The 24,123-nt window shown below is 36.9% G+C and overlaps 1 protein-coding gene across 3 annotated transcripts in view; it reads right to left on the bottom strand.

Moving 5' to 3' along the window:
- Positions 1 to 8,979, bottom strand: part of MANEA (mannosidase endo-alpha) — a 61,552-nt gene extending 52,573 nt beyond the window's left edge. The window contains exon 1 of one of the 3 annotated variants that reach the window (XM_045807044.2): positions 8,857 to 8,979. The gene's annotated coding sequence lies outside the window, so the exon portion shown is untranslated. Of the gene's footprint in view, positions 1 to 3,616; positions 5,151 to 8,641; positions 8,789 to 8,856 lie in introns of those variants that run through there. The other 2 variants (XM_045807043.2, XM_087865327.1) reach the window with 2 other exon arrangements.
- Between the last annotated feature and the right edge of the window lie 15,144 nt (positions 8,980 to 24,123).

The following is a 24,123-nucleotide window of genomic DNA, read 5'->3' as shown; positions in this document are numbered from 1 at the left end:
TTTCCTTCCTTCAGTACAAACCGAGTTAGAACACAAGTTTTATAGCTGTTGGTGAGCTGTCCCCTTCCACTCACCTTGGGGTCCATGGGGATAATTTGTCATTTCAGTTTTGTTACAAGTTATCTGTTTGGTTTTTACTACCTAATGGTCTTTTTAGGATTTCAAAATGTTTCAAACACTACACCACTGCTGTTGCCATCACATCTTTAGCAGTATGAGTTCTGCACCCCTGCATTTTCATGACCACTTAGTTCATAATATATTCAAATTTCCATTATTTCTCCTCTGATGACTATTTATAAACATATTATATTTGGGAGACTTTCTAGTTTTTTGTTATTGATTTAGTGTGAATCCACTGAAAACTTCCCCTATATGATTTCAGTCCTTTGAAATATGTCGAGACTTGCTTTAAGGCTTAACCTATCACCAGTTCTGTTAAGTGTCCCATATACACCTCAAAGAATATGTTAAACAGCTAAGGGTTACAGGTATCTACATGTGTCTACCAAACCAAATATGCTAACCATTTTGTAATATTTTTCATATCCTCACTCATCTGTATGTTAAAAATCCCCCACTACCATATTTATATCTATATAAATTTGTGAAATAAATTTATATCTATATAAATAAGTTTACATTATATGATTTTAATGCTATGTACAAATTTGCAACTATTTTCCTTAAGTACTAAATCTTATTTCACAATGAAACATCCTTTTCTTCTCCACTGATGGGTTGTCTTACATTCTACTCCAATATTAATACAGCTGCAATGGATTTTATTTGGAACAGTATCATTTTCATCATTTTACTGTCACCTTAGTTAGATTTGTTGAAATAACATTGTTTTATTACTGTTTTTTTTTTTAAGATTTTTTTAATTTATCTGAGAGAAGAGATAGTGACAGAGATAGTGAGAGAGAGCATAAGTGGGAAAGAGAGGGTGAAACAGGCTCTGAGCAGGGAGCCCATTATGGGGCTCGTTCCCAGGATGGATCATGACCTGAGCAGAAGGTAGACACTTACCCGAATGAGCCATCCAGGCACCCCTTATTGTTGCTATTTTTAATCTAATCTGATAGTCTCTGTCCAGTAATTGTAGTATGCAGCACAGTTACAGTTCTGCAAATACAGATATTTAAATCGACTTTTTACCCTTGCTTTTCCTTTTGGTCTCCTTTCGAGCTCCATGTTTCTCTTACCTTTTTATTTTTCCCTATTTGTTAATTCTACATTTACATAGTCTTTGCTATTATTTTTATTACTTTATGATTACAGCATGCATTCTTACGTGTCAAAATTCAGGATGAATCAGAAATTTACTGTGTCTCAACAAAAGCACACTTAGAAGACTTTAACTCCTTTATCCCTGACCCAACTTTGTGCTCCTGTTTTGGTGTATTTTACTTTTTACACAAATCTTAATCCCTACCAGATGGGATACTGTTTTACACAGTCAACATTCATTGCATTTACCCTTTCCTTTGCTCTTCATGAACTTTCTCCTGCATCCCCCTACTTCTATTCAAAACAATTTTCCTTATGGTGAAGAAATTATTCCCTTTAGTAAGGCTTTTAGTATCAGCCTGCTGCTGATAAATTCCATATCAGTTTGTTTGAAAATATATTTTACCTTTACTATAACATGCACCTATAGACTTCTATATTGGCAATTTTCTTTCAGCACAACCCATTATCTTCTGCCTTTGTTTCTGTTGAAAACTCAACTATTGTTTTGTGGCTCTTTTCCTTGATTTTTTAAAGACTTTAAGGATATTTTCTTTTTCTCATCTTTGGTTTTCAACAGTTTTGCTATGGAATATGGTTTTCTTAGTATTTATCCTGCTTTATGTCCAGTGTGCTTCCTCAGTCTGTGGGTTGATATCTTTCCTTAGCTTTTTAAAATTCTTGACCACAATCTCTTCAAATATTGCTTTTGCTCCATGATTCCTTTCTTGTTCATTTCTCATTTTGGAATACATTACTCATGTTAGAATTTTATATCCTGTTTTTTAAACATTTTTAAGATTTCCCTCTTCTCTCCATGCCTCAGTCTGAGAACTTCTGTACTCTTCCAGTTTCCTACTTCTCTTCAGCTGTGATTTAATGTTATAATTTTACTCTTAGCATTTTCATTTGACTCTTTTCAAAGACATCAGTTCTCTGCTAAAATTTTCCATCTTCTAATTCCTCTAACATGTTAATTCCATTTACTTAAAGTCCACCTCTACTAACCTGAACTGCATCTTAAGGATTCTGCTTCTATTGCCTGTTTCTGTTGTTTTTGTTTTGTTCTCTCTCTATAACTGGACAGTCACTTTTGTATGCTGGATAAATTTTTTTTTAATTGAATGCCCGTCATTGTAATGAAAATTTTTAGAGACAATGAAACTCTATATATGCCTTTCCTCCAGAGAAAACTGAGGTTTGTTTCTTGAGGACTGCTATGGTAGAGGAATATTATCTTAATCTAATCAGAGTGAAATCTTCAAAACTGGCTTTAAGTCCTTGTAAATATTTGAACTATTTCTGATTAATCCTACTCCCTTACAAGCATGGGTACTGAAATTAAAGCCATAGGTTTTATCAAGATCCTGCCACTTTCTATTTTCTACTTATGTTCTTAGCGTCTCTGCTACTCTGAATCAGGGGTTTTAAACAACTCTCCCTATTCCCTCCACAATCTCTCAAACAATAATGCATGTTGTAAGGCTCAAAGCCATTTAAGTGATTAAGGAATTCCACCTCAATTCCCTTATGACCTGAGTGTAATGGAAGGCTTTAGAACAATGACTCAAAATTCAGATGCAATAAATGAAAAGACAAACTACATAAATTTTAAAATATGCATATCAGAAAACACTATTAACAACTGACAAACAGTGAAAATATTGGCAAGACCTTCTACCTCACTCAAAATTCTAAAAAATGCAAGTTAAAGGGGCTCCTGGGTGGCTCAATCTGTTAAGCATTCAACTTTTGATTTTGGTTCAGGTGCTAATCTCAAGGTTGTGAGATGGAGCCTGCTTGAGATTCTCTCTGCCCGTTCCCCCTCTAAAATAAATCTTTAAAATAATGCAAAATAAAACTACGTAATGGAATCATTTCTTATCTATGAAACTAACAAAACAAAAACAAAAATACATCCTGTTGGCAAGACGATGGGATAACAAGCACTTCCAAACATTGCTAGCTGAATACAAAGTGGTACAACAGCCGTTTTGTGAATTTGGCAACAGCTAACAAAATTACAAATCCATTTATCTTTGGACTCAGAAGTCCTACTTCATGGAAATTACCTTAAAAGTACACAATCACATAAATAGCACACAAATCCATATACGGCACTGTAATTGTAAAATATTGGGGTGTTTAGCTGATGAAGAAGAGCTCTTTGAAATGATATAAATTGATTTTCTGGATATACTGCTAAGTGAAAAAAGGAAAATGCAAATAAGAAAATATACATTTTCTCAAGTGCACAAAAGAAACACAGGAAGAATAAACAAGAATCTTAAAGAGGTTGATTATGTATGGGGGTAAGGACAAACAGGACAGAGAATGTGGGGGGAGGAGAATGGGTAGAATGGTTGAAGAAAGGACTCTTTACCTTTTTACAGTTTTGGCTTTTTGAGCCATGTCATATTTCACATACTCTAAAAAAACAAATATTAAATGTTAAATTCCAGTTAGTAAGCTGTTTTCGCAATGGCACACATTAGCAATTTTTTTTTTTTTTTTTTAAGATTTTGTTTGTCAGAGAGAGAGAGCACAAGCAGGGGGAGTGGCAGGCAGAGGGAGAAGCAGACTTCCTGATGAGCAAGGAGCCCGACAAGGGACTCGATCCCAGAATCCTGGGATCATGATCTGGGCCGAAGGCAGAGCCTTAACCAACTGAGCCACCCAAGCGTCCTGCAATTCTTAATGGGTATTCTACACATAAGCAAATAATGTATGCTGGAAACTGGGGCCCAGGTTTTGAATGGACAAAAAAGTGAGTTATGTATAAAGTGGGAGACTGGAATGAAACTTGTGTTGTCAGATTGTAATTAGCAGTATCTGTATGAATGTGTGGCTTTTACCAGTAAATAGGGGTGTGTTTGTGTGTATACATGTTAATATATTCACATTATTTCCTAGTTCTGTACACTGACAGAGTCTAGAACCAAAGAAATCCCAGCAGCAATTAACACATCTGATGCCAAGATTTTGGCTTTTAAATATCCTTCTCTACTTAGAAGTACCAGGTTACTTGGAGAAATGTTGATTCCCAGACTGTGGCTGGGAAAGTACAAAATAAGCCTTGATCATCTTACCAGAAAGTAAGAAGTACTCATGTTGGGAACATGTCCATTGGACACAGGAGCCAGCCTGAAGGGGCAACCACTTGCTAAATCTTGGACAATTTCAGCATCAAAATAAGTAGTAAATGACAGGTATTAAAATAAGAATTCATGAATCCATAAGGATATTTTTTCATACTGTTGTTTTAAATGCAAAAATAAAAGGAATAAGGAAGACTCATATTAGAATGCCAACTAATAAATTTAGATGGAGGGGCACCTGGGTGGCACAGCGGTTAAGCGTCTGCCTTCGGCTCAGGGCGTGATACCGGCATTATGGGATCGAGCCCCACATCAGGCTCCTCTGCTGTGAGCCTGCTTCTTCCTCTACCACTCCCCCTGCTTGTGTTCGCTCTCTCGCTGGCTGTCTCTATCTCTGTCAAATAAATAAATAAAATCTTTAAATAAATAAATAAATAAATTTAGATGGAATAATGAAATATCACTATTTGGCAACTACCATAACAACCATACAAGGCAAAAAAATCATCAACGGATATTAAAAGAGGAAATAAAAGTTTGATGAGAAACAAGATCTCCAAATATTGGCAAAGAATCTCCCCAAAAGACCCCTAATTAACTACAAAGGGAACAACAGTCAGTGCAAAACCTAGCAGACACACCTTAAAACAAGTGATCAAAATAAACTTCGAGGATGCCCTAACGAAGAAACAGAATCACTGCTATGGTATTTCTGTCAAAATTTAACTTGGATCTAAACATGAGGAAACATCGACAATATATTAGATACACATACATACACATATGCATATATACCTATGTACACACATACTTATTACATGTATATAATTATATGCAAGGTAAAACAAGTGTGTACACATGTATAATGATAAAGCAAATATAGTAACATTACCATTTGGTGAATATACAGGAAAAATACACAGGAACTGAGTTGTTTGTACTGTATTTGAAAATTTAAAAAAAAGCAAGCAAGCAAGCAAACTGGAGGACATAAGCTGGTAACCTAATACTTATTTCTGGGAAGGCCAACTCATACCATCCTTCAAGCTCTGCAATACAAGACTCCAGGCCTGGAGTGAAATTCTAATGTATGGAATATGGCAGCCCTACAGAGAAGAACTTCAAAGAGATGATACAACAATTCTGGTCTGCCTCTATCATCTCTTGTCCTGAAAATTCCAAATTATCATGATTAAAAACAAATCCTTCCCTTAAAGACAGTAAGAAATTTGACAAGTCATGAGTAGAAAAAAGAATTATGGATACAATAGGATCTCAACTACATTAAAGATAGACAAAGGAAAAAAAAAGCACTTAAACATGTAAAATGATTACCTCTAGGTGATAAAATATAGTGATATTCTCCTACTCTAACTTCTAAACTTAGAAAATACTTAAGAAAAGTTTAGGAAATAACAGTAATGAACATTGCAAAGTCACAGGACAGCAGTGACTACAAGATTTAGAAACTAGTAAGACCTTGCTTTTTGAGAGACTGAGTGGTGAAGTGTGTGGAAGAGTCAGGATATAGAACAGAATATTGGCCTTGCAATCTAAAAACCAAAGCCCAAATCAGCCATGTTTAACTCTTAAAAAAAATTATCTGTTGTGTTTTCTGACAAAGTTGGTCCCTCTTTTTTTATATTACTTAATTCACTCACTTAAAATGTTCATTTATCATTATAGGTTCACTGGCTCTATCCTAACAGCCACATCTCAATTAACCGTAAGTCACCTCAACCTAAAGGCTGAGCACTGTAATTAAAGGCAAATAATCTCCAGCTGTGCCTTTTAAATCTATTTCACCTTTCAAATGACCTCATCTTTCTGCTTTTCTCATCTATGCAATGAGTTATTACCTCATTCACAGATTTTTGAGCATGAGTTATTATAAAACTTTTGGAATCATTTCCTGTTTAGATTAACACTAAATGAGTATTTATGATGATTATTAAAGATGGGCATCTGGCAAGCAATTAATAACATAGTTAATTTTCTCTAAATGTCTATTCTCTACATGGCTAACTTTTAAAATGCTACTCATCCTTCAAAACAAAGCTAAAATGCTACCTCTTCTTGATACCTTCCCTAATGATTCCAGAGTGAAAAGTACTCATTTTCTCATACATTCTATTGTTACAGCATTGCCTACTTATTAAAGTGGCATTTCTTTATGTATTGCATTATGCTATTTACTTATGTGTATGTATCCACTACTAGATTGCTTCTTGAGATAAAAAAATGGAGTCCTCATATTTATTTATCTGCAGAAGAGCCCCACATATCTTACACATAGTGACCATTAAGTGTTCAGCTTAAACAATTTAATTTCAGGTCTTTTTGTTTTTGACATTAGAATATATTACGGCAGTACGTGTATAAATAGATTCTACTAACTATACAGATGGTTGACCTTTTTATAATCTACATTAAACATATGGGAAGAAACATCCAATAATTAAGAATTCATTTTAACAAAAATTATGTTCAAGATAGCAAAACCACGATGACCCTTGAGATGCTAACAGGTCTAATGATCTAGGAAGAAAGGAATGGAGGAACTATTTATTTGGCTTCAACAAAAGAAAGAAGTTTCAGAAGTCACCTGAGAAAATAAAATTACAAGTTAACTGCAGATCTATGGGTTCCCAAATTAGGAATCTACTCAAGGTATTAGCTATTGAAGACCTGTTTTCTTCAAAGAGCAGCTAACATTACATAATAATACACGGAAGTTATACCTAATAGGTTCTCTTGAAACTCTTATGGTTTCTACTTTTGTGTTTTATGCTTTTCATCTTCGAAATGCTAGGTTTTGACTTAGAGTTCTAAGAGATCCAGAGCATTGTGACATCCTTATTCCAGAAAGTATTTGCTGTCAATCCAGTTAGGCCAAAAAGATTTCACCTTTTAATTACCTATTAAATTATACAGACTCCTGGTGTTTTTCTTTTAGTATTGTTTTCTAGTTTTCTAAGAAGCCATTACAGATAAACAACTAATAACAGAAGACACACCTGGAACTTTCAAAATCAGTTTCTATACGGAGGCTTCCTTGCCCAGGTGGTTTTAGTGTAAACACTTATAACCTATAACCATAGGTTATAGAAATTCAGTTACGCATAATCTTATCCTTCCATTTTAAAAAGTAAAACTTTTTAACACCATTTTAAAGATGACAGGTGTAATAGAGGTACAAAGCAAATGGTAAGTTTTCAGTGGGCTTAGTGAAGGGCTAAGTAACACTCTGAGGTTAAGCACCAGCAAGCAGAGCAAATTTGGCTCTAGAACTCAAGCTCTTGCCTTCTATTCCACCTTCTCCAACGGACTACACAAATCAGGTTTAGAGGTTTTTTTGTTTTTTGTGACAGATGAAAATCGCTGACATGTAGTCATGTTTTCATTTAAATAGTATGGGCTTAGAAAACAATGATTATCTGTTACTTACTAATAAACTGCAGCTCAACTTTAATCTGAGGACAGTTTATTTTCTGATCCTATACTTACTATTCATCACGTGACTACCAGAAACAGGTCGGTTAATGTTTTATGCAGAGCCTGAAAGTCTACAAGAGTCACCGCACCCCACCATTCTTCTGAGTTTACATAAAGCTCAGTAAGAAGGAAATCACACATTATCATGAAAATAATCTGTAATGCGACAGTATTACCAAACCTACATTTTGTATTTTTCCTTCAAACTACTATCTAACATAGCACAAACAACCCGTTCCTGTCCTGTTTGTCTCTTTTAAAGTCCGATTTGATCCTCCCTTGTTTTATTCATCTTTAAATACTTTCACGTTTTCTCTTAACATTTAACCATAGGGTCTTACAATAATAAAACGAAAATTGTAAGTGCCTGAATTTAAATTTGCTCCTGTGGAAAATGGAAAAAGACATTATTAGTCTGGCATAGCTGCATCCTGAAACTTAGCAAACAGTAACAGTCTACGCTGATAGAGCCAAACGTGTTGACAAATGAATGAAAAAACCATCTCTGGGGGTGGCTTCGCCATCCCTGCTCTCCTCGCCAGAGGCCCCAAGGCGCCAGGAAGCAGGCGGCCGCGACCCTCCTGCGACACCCCGAGCGCAGTAGGCCTCGATCCTCCCCCTCTCCCCGCAGGCTCGAGGCGCAGCTGCAGTTTGGATACAAACAGGGCAGGCATTGAACAGCCTCCGTCACTCCCGGAATTCCCAACTTGCTGGGGAGAGGAGGGAAAACCAAGGCGACGACGGGAGGTTCCGCTCCAAAGAAGCGGCCCACACAAAGCCGACAGGGTCTGTAAAAAGCAGGCAATAAAACTAACCCAGACACAAAGAAGAGCTAAGAGAGACAGTGAGGTAGCCCGGGGTCGGAAAACCGCAGCTCGACGCCTCTCGCCAGCCCGAGAGGCGCGGGGTCAAAGGCCAGAAGCTGCTAGCACATTGGCTGGCGGACAGATGCGCAGGCGCTGGGAGTGGGGGTGGGTCCCGTACTCGCCGCAAGCGCGTCTGAGGAGCCCTGAATCCTCCAGCTACTCACCAGGGTCTGGGAATCCGGCCACAAGCAGATGCTCCAGCCAGAGCCGCGGGGGCTGAGAGAAGAAGGAGAGCGGACGCAGACAGTCCGCGGCCTCCCCGCGGCGAGGCCATCCAGCCCCGCCTCCCAAAAGGCGCGCGCAGAGCGTTCTTGCAGCCCCCGAGGGGCGGGGCCTGACGCCGTGCTCTAGAAGGGGGCGGGGTGCTGGATTTCCCCGAACCGGCTCCCCTGACCTGTGAGCTTCGGGAAGGGCTTGGATGAAGGAGGAGAGAGCTTTTCCGGGTGTCCGGTGCGGGTGGAGAAAAGGGGCTGAGCCCCGACTCTGGCTGGACTCCCGTCCTCCCTCTCTCAATTGGAGATGACCCACCCCTGTCTTAAAAACTGTTCTGAGGTTCCTCTGGAAAGCTCTAATGGAAGACAGCTGGTTTTGATGGGAGAAAGTTACTCTAACTCGGGTACACCAGTTGTTTTCAAACTCTTTAACGAATAATTTTATCTGTAAAAAAAGAAAACTGGAAGTTTTCCTGAAGGCCCTAAGTAAACAGATAAAGATGACATTTAATTTGCAAATGTTTTGTATAAAATCACATTTGTAGTGGAGTATAGAAATAATTGACAACAATGAGACAGGTGTAAAGAACAAGAACTTTCGAAATAGGGGTTACAGCTGAAGGTTTCCATCTTACATCAGCCTGAGAAGCCAAGAGAATTCTTTATTTTGTTTTGTTACATAGTAACAAGGAAATCCTGGCTCACAGTCTAGAACTTGCTGACGCGAACAATTTTGTAAGGGCTGACCTTAAAATCACATTGGATTTTTAAAAGGAATTTTAGTTGTGAAATACGCATATATAAATGATATGTGCACGTTTTAAAGAATAATAAAAAGAATACCCTGGTATCCACTACAGAGCTGAAGATGCAGAACACTAGTATTTTTGAAGCCTTCTCAAAAGCCCTCTCCGTTCTTGCTCCCAGACAGAAATAACCATTATGCTAAATTTTGTATTACTTATTTCCTTGCATTTTGAACATAGTTATATATGTATGATTCCCTAAAAATATGTTATGCTGGTGTTGTATTTTTTATAACGAACCATACAGCATTTTCCACTCCAACTTTTTTTTTTTTTAAGATTTTATTTATTTAATTGACAGAGAGACAGCCAGCGAGAGAGGGAACACAAGCAGGGGGAGTGGAAGAGGAAGAAGCAGGCTCCCAGCGGAGGAGCCCGACGTGGGGCTCCATCCCAGAACACTGGGATCACGCCCTGAGCTAAAGGCAGACACTTAACGAAGGAGCCACCCAGGAGCCCTCCCCTCCAACTTCTTTTTTTTTTCACTACACATTTGGGTTTTGAGATTCATCTGTACACAAATACATTTCACATAGACTAGGCTAGCACATCACCATAACACCTGTTATTGTTAGATTTTAAAATTTTTGCCTGGCAATAGCAACTTTTAATTTGCTCTTTCAATCTACACTAACCCCCTTGCCAATGAGGTTGTGCATCTTTATAAATGCTTAGTGGCTATTTGGGTTTCTGTGAAATGCCTGTTCTCAATTTTAACTCACTTTTTATAGGCTCCTTGCTTTTGGAAATTAATTTGTAGATCATCTTGATGTATTTTTCAAGTTTAAATACTTCTCTCTTATTGGTTATATGTGTTTCAAATAGCTTCTCTCGTTTATGGATTGTCCTTTAACTTTCTATGGTATCTTTTGATAACCAAAAGCTGTATGTTTTAAGTATTGCTAGTCAAATTTAACAAAATTTTACATTATGATTTCATGCATTTTGCTTTCTTGTTTACAAGAGTCTTCCCAACCTAAGACCATAAGATATTCTCTTTTATTTTCTAAAAGTTCTAAAGCATAATTACAAAATATTTTTAGAAACAGAAAAATATAAATAAAATAATGGGTATGTTATAGGCTTTATTGCTTTTAGAAATTGGTTTTTAGATAATCCTTACATATTTTTAAAGTTTAAATACTTCTCTCTTGTTGGTTATATGCACTCAACTCTACATATTGAAAAATTTAGCGAGTCCCTCTTTCTTATGATTCTTCTCTAAAATTGCCTTAACTACTTTTGGCTGTTTGCTTTTTCATATAAACTTGAGGATGAATCAGCCAAGATTCATAAAAAACCCTATTTGGATTTTGATTGGAATGGGTTTGACTTTATTTATTAATTTATGCACAGGCCTGGGAAATAAGAAGTATCTTTATTGCTAATGCCAAAAAGAAATGGATGCTGTTTTGCTAGTAGCAAGACAAGATCAACCCCAAGGATCTTGTGGGGTAGAGACAATTATAATAATAAATGGTAATTAGGAGAAGCCAAAGGCTACTATTAGTTTAGTGCATTAGAACAGTTCTCAAAAAGAATTTGATAGGCAAAATTTGTATTTTTCCCCCTTCTTCCCTGTTTGGATCATTTCTTTTTTCCTTTGGGATCTCAGTGACCACCCTGATGCAACACATTTAAAATGTCTACTTACTACACAAAATCAATTTATATGCAGTTCTCACTTTTTTCCTTCTGGGAATCCATCTATTAGATGAATGGCATATTCCTCGGGTGCTAGTTTTTAGTTAAAATACATATGAAAAATAGACAATTGAATTTGGCAGAAATTATAGCCATCCTATATTTGAAAAATGTCAAGATTTAGTATGTAAAAATATATGTGAACATTACAACAAAACATTGTTCAAATACCTCCCAATAATTAAGTAATCCACACAAAAACACTTTGAAAAAAAAAAAGTGATGTGGAAAAAAAAACAATGACAACAACATTGTCTCCATAAGTGATATTTCAACATTTCCTTGCCATTAGCAAGGGACCGACAGAACAGTCAGAATTATAGGATGGGGCATTAGCTGCAATCCCAATCCAATTTACAAATATTGTTTTGCACTCAATCTGATGGGTAGAAAAAGTCGTGCAATGAAAATCTATTTACCCTAACTTATTTATGCTGGCAGGCATAATCAAACAGTTTTTAAGAAGGATGAAGTGATATATTTATAAAATAAAATACCCTTTATTTCATTCAATATCAGAATATTTACTAGAATAATAACTCCCATAAACATATTAGAGTAGGGAATAATGATTATTTCAAAAAATGCAGGAAAAAAAAAAAACCTAGGCCCTTAGGACTGATACTCTCTTACTTTGATTTACTAGGATTCTATGATACCAGAAATAATACTTTAGAATTTCTATTTCCGTCAATTTTTAAAATTGATAAATTGGTGGCAATAATTGACTCTAGAGAAAGAGAGAGTTATCTAAATGTTTAAACTGAAGCAAGAAAGGAATTTGTATCCTGAAATCCCCTACTGCACTGTAAAAGATTGGTGTCTCCTTGACAGCATGGATTTTGCCCTTTTTATGTGTCCAGAACCAACAAAAGTTGTTGACACATAACAAGAATGCAACAAATAATTTATAGGGGATAAAAGAATAAAAGACTAAGAAGTTACTTACTCATTATTATTTAATCCTACTTTCTGATATGTACTGTTTGCTGTAGTCCTAGAACTGTCCTTACTGTCTATCACCTGAATACTTTTTTTCCCCCCTCCAGTCCCTGTAGTTTCATTAGAATCTCCTAGACATATTATGTCATTTCATACCTTTGTTCATCACTCCACTCATCTGACATGCCTTCTCAGTTCTTGTCCATATCCTCTCCACTCATGTTAGTCAGAGTTCTTTTTTGCAAGCAATAGAAACTGAATCTGGTACACTAAAGCACAAATAGACCTCATGTGAAAGGTTACAGAATATAACAGGAAGGTGAAGCCTAGTAAATTAGGCAATGGGCAGGAACCCAGAAGAGCTGGACAATTGGGATCACAACCTCACGCAACTACACAAATTAAGGCACTGATACTTTCAAGTGTGCACTGAACTCTCAGTGTTTTTGACACCAGCATGAAGAATTTCTTCATTCTGCCTGCATTGTTTGCCTTACTTCTTCAAGATTCAAATCTTTGGTTGGAAAAATTTGATTAGCTAAGTCTAGTTTATATGTCTGTATCTCCTTAGCTTCTTTGAAATGGAAGTTGGTCCTTTTGACTTCCTAAATGGGAAGTCAGGCACAAGACACACACTATGGTATTCCTCCAAAACCAGGATTCTTGGATTCTAAATAGCCAACAAACAAACAAATGCAGTAAATCTCAAAACAAAAGTTCAATTATCTACTACACTATGCTTCTATATCCATGTCAAGTCTTCCTTCTCTAATGCTATTGTACTACATACAACGTAATTATTATTACATACATACATTACTCACTATTACATTATAGGCAGTACTATGAAACACAGCAATAATTTCTTCATTAATTAAATTGTCATACCATTCTTTACATCATATTTTGCTTTATTAAGGTGTAACTAGGCTATCTCTTGACATCAATTGGAATGCAAAGAATATAACTTCCAAGAAATCCCCTGAATATAACACCAAAGCCTCTACCAGCTGATAGCAGCAGATAATTCAGAGATCTAAACTCTTACCCATCACCCTACTGCTCTAATTTTTCACCAGGTGTACCCAGAGATCTTGAGTACCTACCAGTCTTGACAACAAAGAATACAATCTAACTCTATCTTACATAAACTCATGAATCATGACACAGGTCAAAGAGAAAACTGGCATTGGCAGGTCATGTCTCTAACTTAGAGCTGTGTAAATTCCCTGACCTTGTAGTGGCCACAGGGGCTAAGGTGCCTTTTTCACTCATTAGTAGAAGCTGATTTAGGATTGACTCACACCCTAGTATTAAACTCAGTGTAGGTAATTCTCAACTGCTATGGTCTCAATGTTTGCATCCCTTCAAAATATGTTGGAACCAAACTCCTCCAGTGATGGTACCAGGAGGTGGAGAATTTTGCAGGTGGGGACTTTTGAGGTGATTAGGTCGTGAAAGCAAAGCCCTCATGAATGGGTATAGTGCCTTTAGAAAAGAGGATCCAGAGAGACCCTGGCCCTCTTCTGCCATTTGAGGATAGAATAAGAAATCTATGACCCAAAAGAGGGCTTTCTCCTGACCACGCTGGCACCCTAATCTTGAACGTCTAGCCTCCAGAACTAGGAGAAATAAATGCTTGATGTTTATAAATCATCTGGTTATCATATTTTGTATTTTGGCCCTAAGCAGACTGAGAAACCAACTAAATAGGCCAAGCCCCTTTGACCAAAGCTCTTCATTTCTGATTGAAGCACCTGGCCAGGTTATGGCACTGCAAGTGATGGAGATGGGAGAGCGTTCCAGTGTCATTACCGTCCCACACAGAGGTGGCAGAACATTCACCTTTGGCTAATTGGTGCTGCTAGATTGAACTCACTGATGACTGGGTATGGACTAACTCTCTTGGCAAGACCCTGTTCCATGTGGCAGTTGAGACAGACGGTTGTCTTTAGTTAAAGCAGGGCCAGCAGAAGGATAGAGCACTTCCTGAGTGGGGCAACTACTCCACAGGTTGATACAAAGCCTGTCAGTGTTTTGGGGGAAGGAAGTTTCATGTATTGTGATCAAGTATTAATTTTATACCCTAATTAGCCAACCCTCAAACGTTGTAATACCTAAATCTACTTCAGATTTTATGGAGTTATTTTCTAAGGCATTAAGTTGTTGTTGTTGTTTTTTTCTTTATAGGATAACATAGATTCCTTAATCAAACTGACCTAACCATTCTTCTGTCATAAAACCAACATCTCCTGACGTTAAAAAAAAAAGGGAGCAGTTTGCAAAGTTTACTAAAGAAAAAAAAAAAAGGCCTGTTATTGCTTAAGATAGATGAGCCCACTCATCCTCTATTTATATAAGAGAGAACACAAGTAATTTTTCTCAACAGTGAGTGCTGCAAGGTGATTTTCTGTGCCTGCTTATTCTAAGAAGTAGCTGGCAATTTCTCTTGCTAAAAGAGTAAAAGAACATGCACTTATTCTCTGATAAAATATCCCTCTATTAAAGAACCCAATTAAAAAGCAGGTCTGTGCCTTGTACATCTTTTCTACCTCCCATAATGTCAAGATCCATAAGCACAGATACAAAGATGTCTAATTCACTGCTGGGTCTGCTATATTCAGCATGTAGTAGGTGCCTGTAGTAGGATGAGTAATGGTCTCCAAAGAGAACGAGCTCCAAATCCTCTGAAAACGTGAATGTTACTTTACATGGCAAAAGAGACTTTGCAGATGTGGTTAAGTATTTTGAGAGGAAGATTGCCTGCGTGGGCCCTAACTACCATCACAAGTGCCCTAATCAGAGGCAGAGAAAAGAAAATTTGACAGAGAAGGCAATGTGGCTGCTGACGCAAAATGCTATGCTGCCAGCTTTGAAGATCAGGGAAGGGGCTGCAAGGAAAGGAAGGAAAGAAATGCAGCTCCGGAAGCTAGAAAAGGCAAAAACCCAAATTCTCCCCCTAAGTTTTCAAAGGGAGAGCGACCAACCAAGCCAACACCTTGATTTCAGCCCAGGGAAACTGACTTCAGCCTTCGGAATTCCAGAACTGTAAGAAAATAAATGAATGTTTTTTTAAGCTACCAAGTTTGTACTAATTGGTTCCAGCAACTAAAGGAAACTAATAATGGTGCTGAAGAAATGTGTTGAATAAATAAAGAACAGTAGGGATTCAGTAAATGTTACATTAATTACAAGATACCCAGGTTGGTCTAAAAATAGTGTGTGAGAAGAAAAACGGTAGATGTACCATTTACTCTTCCTTTTATTGTGGACATTAAAATGGTTTTTTGGATGGGAGAGAATTGCCTTTCAAATATATGCACAGAGTTAAAATTAATCACACTAACCTGGGGTTTTCATTCATCAAATCTTATTCTGGTTGTTTTGGCTGTTTTGTTTTGTTGAGATTGCTCATTATGTTGGTTTTATGATAATTGGTTTTGATTATGCATTTATTCACAATTTTTTGGGGGGTGCCTACTGTGAGAATACATCAGTTCAGAAGAAATGTCCGTCTTTAGGAGCTTGCTACCTAGAAGACACAGCGATACACACTGTGTGGTTTACATTAATTATCCACTTACCACTGTATGGGCTACTTCAATTATATTTGTAGATGTCTGTATTTTCACGAGTTTGTGTTCCTGTAAGGCGGGCTTTCCTTCATTCATCTTTATATTTTTATAGCACCTAGCTCAATGCCTTTCATATAGCAAGTCTTCAAATATGTTCCTTTAACTGAAGGTATCTAGTGGCCAGAAATTCATTCTTTATTGACTAAATAAGGAATAACACACTGTGTGTATGTGTATGCCTGTTTATTCATGTGTGTGATAACTTGGTGGTAACATTTTTATGTTCCTGCTTCTTTCAAAATAAATTCTTTGAGTACGATTTTAATCATCTTTTAGAATAAAAAAATGCAACAATAAAAGCAGAACTTACCAAATTACCATTTATGATTCCATAGCAGAGAAAAGAAATACACATATATTCTCTAAACGTTCTCTTAATATTTTATGGTTCATTAGCAAAATAAAATGTGCTCCCAGAAATACAGTTTTACACATATATTTTAACTGCTTTTATATGTTTAGGACTTGTTTCAAGGTATGAAATATCTTTATTTTGCAACATTAATGTTTCTATTTTGTACAACTTGTTCAGGAAAAGTATAGAAGAAAATATCAAAAGAATGAGAAAATATTGACTTCAAAAACTATTTTTCAAGTGAGTGTAAATGATATTTAGTCCATTTAAAAAAACAAGATAAGGTAATTTTTGATTGGGTTTACCAAGAAACAGAATTTATTGACTTCCCCCGAATTTTTCTCCAAACTTTCCGGTTCAGTTTTGACTGTCTCCTACATATGTTCAAGCTCCCCAGATGATGTTTATCTTCCTAGTTCTCCCTGGGGTATCTTTGTCTACAAGCCTGAGATTTCTTTTCCCTCCAGCTCTTACTGTGGGCAGCTCTGTAGTTCCAAAAATTCTGGCTGGAGGTACCTGGCTTGGGCTCATTGGCTCCCCCTAGATTACATCAGGCTTGCATCTACTGGGACTTTGTTGGAGTTATGACAACTCATAGGATTTTAGAATGTGAAGGATATTAAAGTTCAGCGGGACAGCATTCCTCTTAGAACAATCTCTTCTACAACAGTCCAAACACACGGTTACTATAGATGGCTTGAAACAGCCAAGAATAGGCAACTGATGCCCACAAACTTAGGAAAACTTGCTGCAAAGTATCCCTCAAACTAAGCCAAAACTAAGCCCATCCCTTCCATAAATCGATCCTAGCTCTTTCTACAGAACTACAGAAAATACTATAATACCTCTTCTATAAGAAAGCACTAAAAATAAACAAATATGTTTCTAATTTTCTTTCCAAGTTTTTAGAGAGAAGTATTTGACCTCCTTAAAAATTCTCTGTGACTTTACAGCCAGAATTAAGAACTGAGTTGCCAGAGCAGAATATACTCTATTTTTCTGTCAATTTAGCCTGAGATGTCAGTATGAAGAGTAAATGAAAAGTTCTAATTTTTCACATCAACTTACTTTAAATATCAAGTTTCTGGTGAACACAATGCTGGGTGAATTAACCAACGTAGATAGCCCCCTTCCGACACACATAGAAACGCTGGGTAAAATGTAATTCCAAACTATTTAGTTTTAATATATAACAGAGCAGAGAAAAAGAGAGGGAGAAAGAATACTTTTAAGTGTCAAAAACAAACAGAATTTGAAGCCAAACAACAAATGCAACAATACAATTAATAACAGCAACAACCCATTAGACACAGACTGTTTTAGAAGAGCTACTGAAAACTGTTCAAAGAAACAAGAAAAAAGATTGAAGACTCACGCACATATGACTAAATTTTAGTCATGGATGGTAGTTATATGCATTTCATATTTTGGAGCATATGAAAATATTTTATAATAGAGAAAACTAAGGATATATGTTTAACATACTTAAAAAATATGAGATGCATGGACTCACATCTGCCACCTCCTGCTCCCCAAGTTGTCTGGCTAGGACTGTTGCACTCACGGAGATTTTTCACAACCTTCTAGTGGATAGTTGCTGGACATGGCTGAGCAACTTGAACGAGTTCAGAAGAGAGTAGGTGAAGGAAGATGTACAGCACCTGTAATGTCCAAAAAGCTTTCAGAAAAAGTGAAATAAATGAAAGTGCTTAGTTGGGTTAATGACACAACCATTGTAGGTATTGCGTTTCATAACCATATGTATGGCAAACATTTTGTACTTTTTTAGTACTGTGCATTATATAAAAGTGAGTTTGTATAGTCATTTAAAATGTTAAATAAAGTTGAAATATTTCAAAACACAACAAAAATCTAAGGAGAACTCCACACTTAACTTTGGGGCACCTGGGTGGTTCAGTCGGTTCAGCATCTGCCTTGGGCTCAGGTCATGATCCCAGAGTCCCAGGATCCAGCCCTGCTTCACTGGGCCCCCTGCCCCACAAAATGCACAGGTTGGAAGATGAGGTGCTGATGAGGTCTGCACCAGTATTCTAGGGAATGGGGCCCACATTGCCAGAATTGAGGCAAGCATGGCTGGGAAGGATGGACCCACTGAAGTAAGGTTTCGGTGGGGGCGTAGTATAAGCAAGTTAGGTATTAATAAGCGTGGAATCTACACCGGTTCTTGCAGGTGGCTATGTGTTCATAATGGGAGGTCAGGGAGGGAAAGGGCACCTGCCAGTTCCTTTGTTCCTGGAGAGTCTTCCCTTGATCCCTGCCTCTCCAGACCAAGCTCTGAGATGGGTAAATAACATCCCTCCCCTCTGGCCCTGGCATTTTCCAAAGTGCTGCTTCCAAGCTATATCCCTTCAGGCTATTTGTCATGCTGTCTTTAAGGTTGAGAACTCTGCTTTTTAAATTAATTAATTAATTAATTAGTTTGATAGTCTGTTTTCCTGCCCTTCTCCACATCCTGTGGGGTGGCTCCCTATCCACCACAAACAGCCACGGTCTTCTTCACTCTCAAACAGTGTCTTCACACTTCCTATCTTCTTTGACATGGCCTCTTCTCTACCTTTAGTTGTATAGTTTGGTCTGCCAGTCTTCAGGTCATTTTCTGGATTATTTATACTGCTGTGAGTATTATCTAGTTGTATCCACGGGGCAAGGTGAATTTAGGGTCCTCCTACTCTGCCATCTTCCCAACCTCCCTAAGCAAGTATAATTTGATATAGGTTCCTCATGAAAATCTTCTCTGATAAAGTATATCTACGCTTTGTCTGAACTATTCTATTTTCTTATGAATCCCCCATCGATTAAAGACTTACCTTAATCTCACTGCATATAAGCTGTTGTGGATTCAGAAAATATACCAAGACACCTCCTATGTTTTTATTTAAGTTATTTAGGAACTAATACTCTCATAACTTGGGATGGAAAGGGTTGTGGTGGTAGGAAGAGACTGGAGAATGGCATTAGAATCCAGGTAAGTGCTGCTAATATCATCACCTGAGGTACATAAAGTATCTGATTGAATGTGGACAGTTATCCACCCTTCAGTTAAGTCCGAGCACAAAGCTTTGGGACTCAGGAGTATGGGCCTTTTATTCAAAATTGTCTAAATATTTTCTGAGTTAATAATGAATTTTATACTGCCAATTCCTCATAGACACTAAGAAAATATACTAGGCTAAGAGGCCAGTCTTATAAAATCATGTGTGGGCTTTTAATATGTCACATTGGAATCCATGTGAGATTCAGACAAAGAAAAAATAATGGCACTTAATGGTCACAAAAGCAATTTTCAGTCCTGCAAAAGACAAAGGCCATGGTGTTAAAATGACTGATAATATCCAGTTCAGGCAAGGACAGAGAATATGGACACTCTTATACATTATTGGTGGAAATGTTAGTTGAGAGAACCTTTCCAAAAGGCAATTTGGGTACACCTGGTAAAGTTTATTCTTTGTATGAGTTATTTGTAGCAGTTTCTCCTGCAAATTACACCCATTTGTAAGTAAATGTAGCACAAAAATATGTCCATGTATATATTTTTAAGAGAAATGAAGTTGCAAAGCTATGTAGATAGCTATAGAAATATATTTATGTCTGTATAGTTTTCTACCACTATCCTATCAAATTACCTAAATTAGTGACTTAAACAACACGGCTTTATTTTTTCATAGTTCTTTAGGTTGGAAGTCAGACTTGGGTCTCCTTAAGGTAAAGTCAAGGTATCAGCAAGACTGCCTTCCTTACTGAAAGCTCTAGGGGTGATTTAGTTTCTTTGCTTATTCAATTGTTGGCAGAATTCAGTGTCTTACAGTTAAATGACTTGAGGTCTGCATTTTTCTGTTGGCTGTAAACTAAGGACAGGTTCCAGTTTCTTGATTCGTTGCATTTTTTGGCTCATGACACCCTCCACTGTCAAAGCCAGCAAAGGCAGGTCAAGTCCTTCTCATGTCACATTAATCTGACCCACTCTTCCGCCTTCCTCTTCTACTTTTAAGGACTCATGAGATTGTAGTGGGTCCAAGTAAATAATCAGTATAATCTCCCCATCTCAAGATACTTAACCTTAATTGCATGTACACTCTTGTCATGTAAGGTAACATAGTCACAGTTTCTGGGGAATAGGGTGTAGACATCTTCAGGGGCCCATTATTTCACCTACGACAATATTTATAAGTATATTATATATATATATATATTATATATATGTGTGTGTGTGTATATATATAAATTTTGTGTGTGTGTATATATATATATGCATATATTTATATGTATATTTATATACATACAACCACAGAGGTGAGGAAAGAGAGAGACAGAGACAGAGGGAGAACAACATCGACAACAACAAAAAATAAATATGTGTTCATGTAGAACAAGTTTCTAGAAATAAATATACCAAACACTTTTAACTGGTTATTTCTGGGAATTGAGGTTTCAGTTTCCATGTTCGCATTTAAGAGTAGTTTGCATATATACAATAAGCACACATTAATTTTGCACTGAAAAAAGTAAAAAAGTAATAGATTGATCAACTGCCCTCAAGACACTTGATGTAAATCACTTGCTACATCTCCGAATATAAACACCTAGGGAAAGAAACAGTCTCTATGTTCCTTGAATTATTCATCAAAATATATTGGCAGACACTTCACCACAGGTGTTATATGCTCTGAATTGAAGAAATTAACCTTTAAACTAGTAATTGGCTGATCTGTGGCATATCTAAATATTCTTGGTATAAAATGATCATTTTAGTATTATCACTAATAACTCTACTCCTGCAATGGTAATAACAAGGCAAATTTTAAATTGTTTCATATTTTAGTGATTTATAATTCTACATTTTCAAATACTTTTTTTTTTTTAAATCTGAAAACTATCCTATAATGTTAAGTAGGGAGAACAGATAATATTATCATCACTTTTTGGAAGGGAAAATATTCAAAAGGCCTAGGTAAAATTTCATGAAGTTCCAGTAACTCAAAATTATGCAGAACAAAAATAAGTACTTAGGTGTTCTATTTTGAGAACTATGTATAATGTAAAAAGAAATATAATTTCTTCCCTAATGAAATTAATGGTGTAGAAAAGGTGGTAAGACATTAATGTGGGTGGTCATACACAAGGCAGAGAGTCATCAGCATTATAAAGAGTACCAATGAAGTGTTATAAGAGTTCAGAGACAAGTAGATCGCTTGAGTATGAGATCATTAGGGAAATTTAATCAAGCAAGCAGTGTTTGGATTGGCTGAAATAATACGTATTGTATGCTTTTCCATAAACAGGAACTGAAGCAGGGGTATGAGAATATAAGGCAAGGATTGAACAAGAGTGGTCCTATTAAAAGCAATGAGAAGGAGAAGAGAGAAAGAAGCAAGAGTCATTGCGCATAGAGTTAACATCAGAAGACAAATGAGAGAATAGAATCAAAGATGACTCCACGTTTTATATTCTGGATACATAGAATAGTGGAACTGTTAGAAATACTCATGAGAAACATTTCCTCACCTCCCATTACTTCCTGAACCTTCTGTATGATGGTTACTGCTCCCAATACTCCTTAGGAATTGCTTTTTCAAGGTCTCCAGTGATTTCCTTGCACTAAATATAATAAAAACAATTTTAGCCTCTACCATATTTGATTTCTTGGCTACATTCAGCTCTATGGTCAGCCCCATCTATCTTGAACACTTTCTTCTGATTTTCTTGACTCCACACTCTCCAGTGTTACATAAGGCAATTAATGCAAAGTGCACTGCACTTAATGCTCGGTGCATACACGTGCTCAAAATGTTAGCTTAGTCCTGTGATGATTCCTATTACTTTTTTGATGACCCTACAATCTCCTTTGTAGGCTTCTATTTCTTGGTTGAGCCCTCAAATAGACTCTCTTCTGTCTGGGTCCTCTCTTTTCTCATGCAATGTACTCACTGGGGGCAACCTCCGTTCAGTTTCCTGGCTTTCATAATCATCAGTATCCTAAGAATCATCATAGCAAAGTTTCTAGTTCAGATTTTTCTCCTAAACTCCAGACCCATTGACTTCTTTTTGACTATTTATGCTTATAAATACTTTAGGAAACTCAAATGCAACACGTCCAAGATTGAACACAAGTTTTCCTCCTTAACCTCCTCCTCTCCTTCTGCTCCATTTCTCCACAGAAGGTTGCAGTATAATAAAAAAAGAAATATTTGGTATTTGTTCCCAGTCCCCAGCATACAGCTCCTAGAACCCCTGAAATCACCTCAATGATAAGGGTTATAGGAGCATCGTTTGTTCTATGAGATGACTTGGATGAAACTCCCATAAAATCCCCTAATCAACAATGTTTGGAGAGCTACTGGGTTGATGAACACACCATGGTGCTGGGAGGTAGATGCACTCAAAGAGGGCTTGGAAGCTCCACATCCCCTCCTCCACACCTTATCTTATGCATCTCTTCCATTTGGCTGTTCCTGAGTTGTATCCATTATAATAAAACAGTAAGTAAGGTATTTTCCTCTGCCTTGTGAGTTATTCTAACAAATTATCAGACCTGAACAATGGAAGGGGGGATTGTAGGAACCCTTACCAGCTTAGCAGGACTTTTTAGCTTAGTGGAACAGAACTGCAGATAACCTTGTGACTCAAAACTTGCAACTGACATCTGAAGTGAGAGCGGTCTTATAGACTGAGCCTTTAAAACTGTGGAGTCTGATGCTACCCGCATGGTAGTTAGTATCAGAATTTAACTGAATTGTAAAACACCCTGTGAGTGTCAGAATTGATTTGTGTCATGACAAAAAAAAAAAATACCCACAAAGATATCTTTATCCAACCCCTTACTCAAGCCAGAAATCTTTGTCTCTTTTTTCTCTAGGGTCTCAATCAAATAAATTGCCAAGTCTTTCAAAATATATTTTAAATCTCTCAGCTTTCTTCATCTCTAATGTGACTACTTTAATCAAAAATTTCATCACCTCTCATTTGATTCTAATTGATCTTTCCCCTGCCTTTGGCCTTTCAATGCAACCTCCACACCACAGTCAAATGCTCTTTCTAAAATTCAAACGTGATCATATAACTCCCTTCCTTATAAACTTCAATACTTTCTCTGTTTCTCAGGAAGTAGACTCTTTCTAAACAACTTAAAGAGCTGTAAGGAATTTGGCTGTTGATTGCCTTTCCTGTCTCAAAACTCACTACTCTATACCACCTGTACTCCAGCTATAATAAACTTTTTTCTATTCCTAGGTTTGATGTGTGCCACGGTCTTTTTTACTTTCATACTTACTGTTCTTTCAGCCTATAATACTCTCTCCTCCTCCCCTTTACAGGGCTAAATTACTACTCAAGCTTCAGCATTCAACTTAGATGTTATTTCCTTTAAAAAAAACCTTTTCCTGACATCAAGTCAGGATTAGGTGACCTCTTTGTTCTTTCATCTTATCACAAGCTCATCATTACTTGGCACTTATCATGCCATCTCATGTTTTTCTGCTAACTTGTGGGCATGCATGTCCCTTAATTCTGTTTCAAGTCCCTCAGAGAAGAGACCTTGTCTACCATCCTCATCAGTATACACTCAGCAACAGAATGCTATACAAAGAAAGTATTCGATAAAGACAACGATGACTGAATATATAAATAAGCAGATGAATGAACAAGTAGAGAAATAGATTTGGGAAGGTAGAAAATGATGCACTCAGATTTGGACATGTTGCTTTACTTAAAGTCATCATCATAATATCCAAAGCAGGAGCAGGTATTCATCTGGATGGTT

The sequence above is a fragment of the Ursus americanus genome, chromosome 11 (genome assembly GCF_024610735.1).
Source record: "Ursus americanus isolate L20-20 chromosome 11, mUrsAme1.1.p, whole genome shotgun sequence".
NCBI classification, from domain to species: domain Eukaryota; kingdom Metazoa; phylum Chordata; class Mammalia; order Carnivora; family Ursidae; genus Ursus; species Ursus americanus.
The sequence above is the reverse complement of the archived record's forward strand: the minus strand, read 5'-3'. Positions and strand labels throughout refer to the sequence as shown.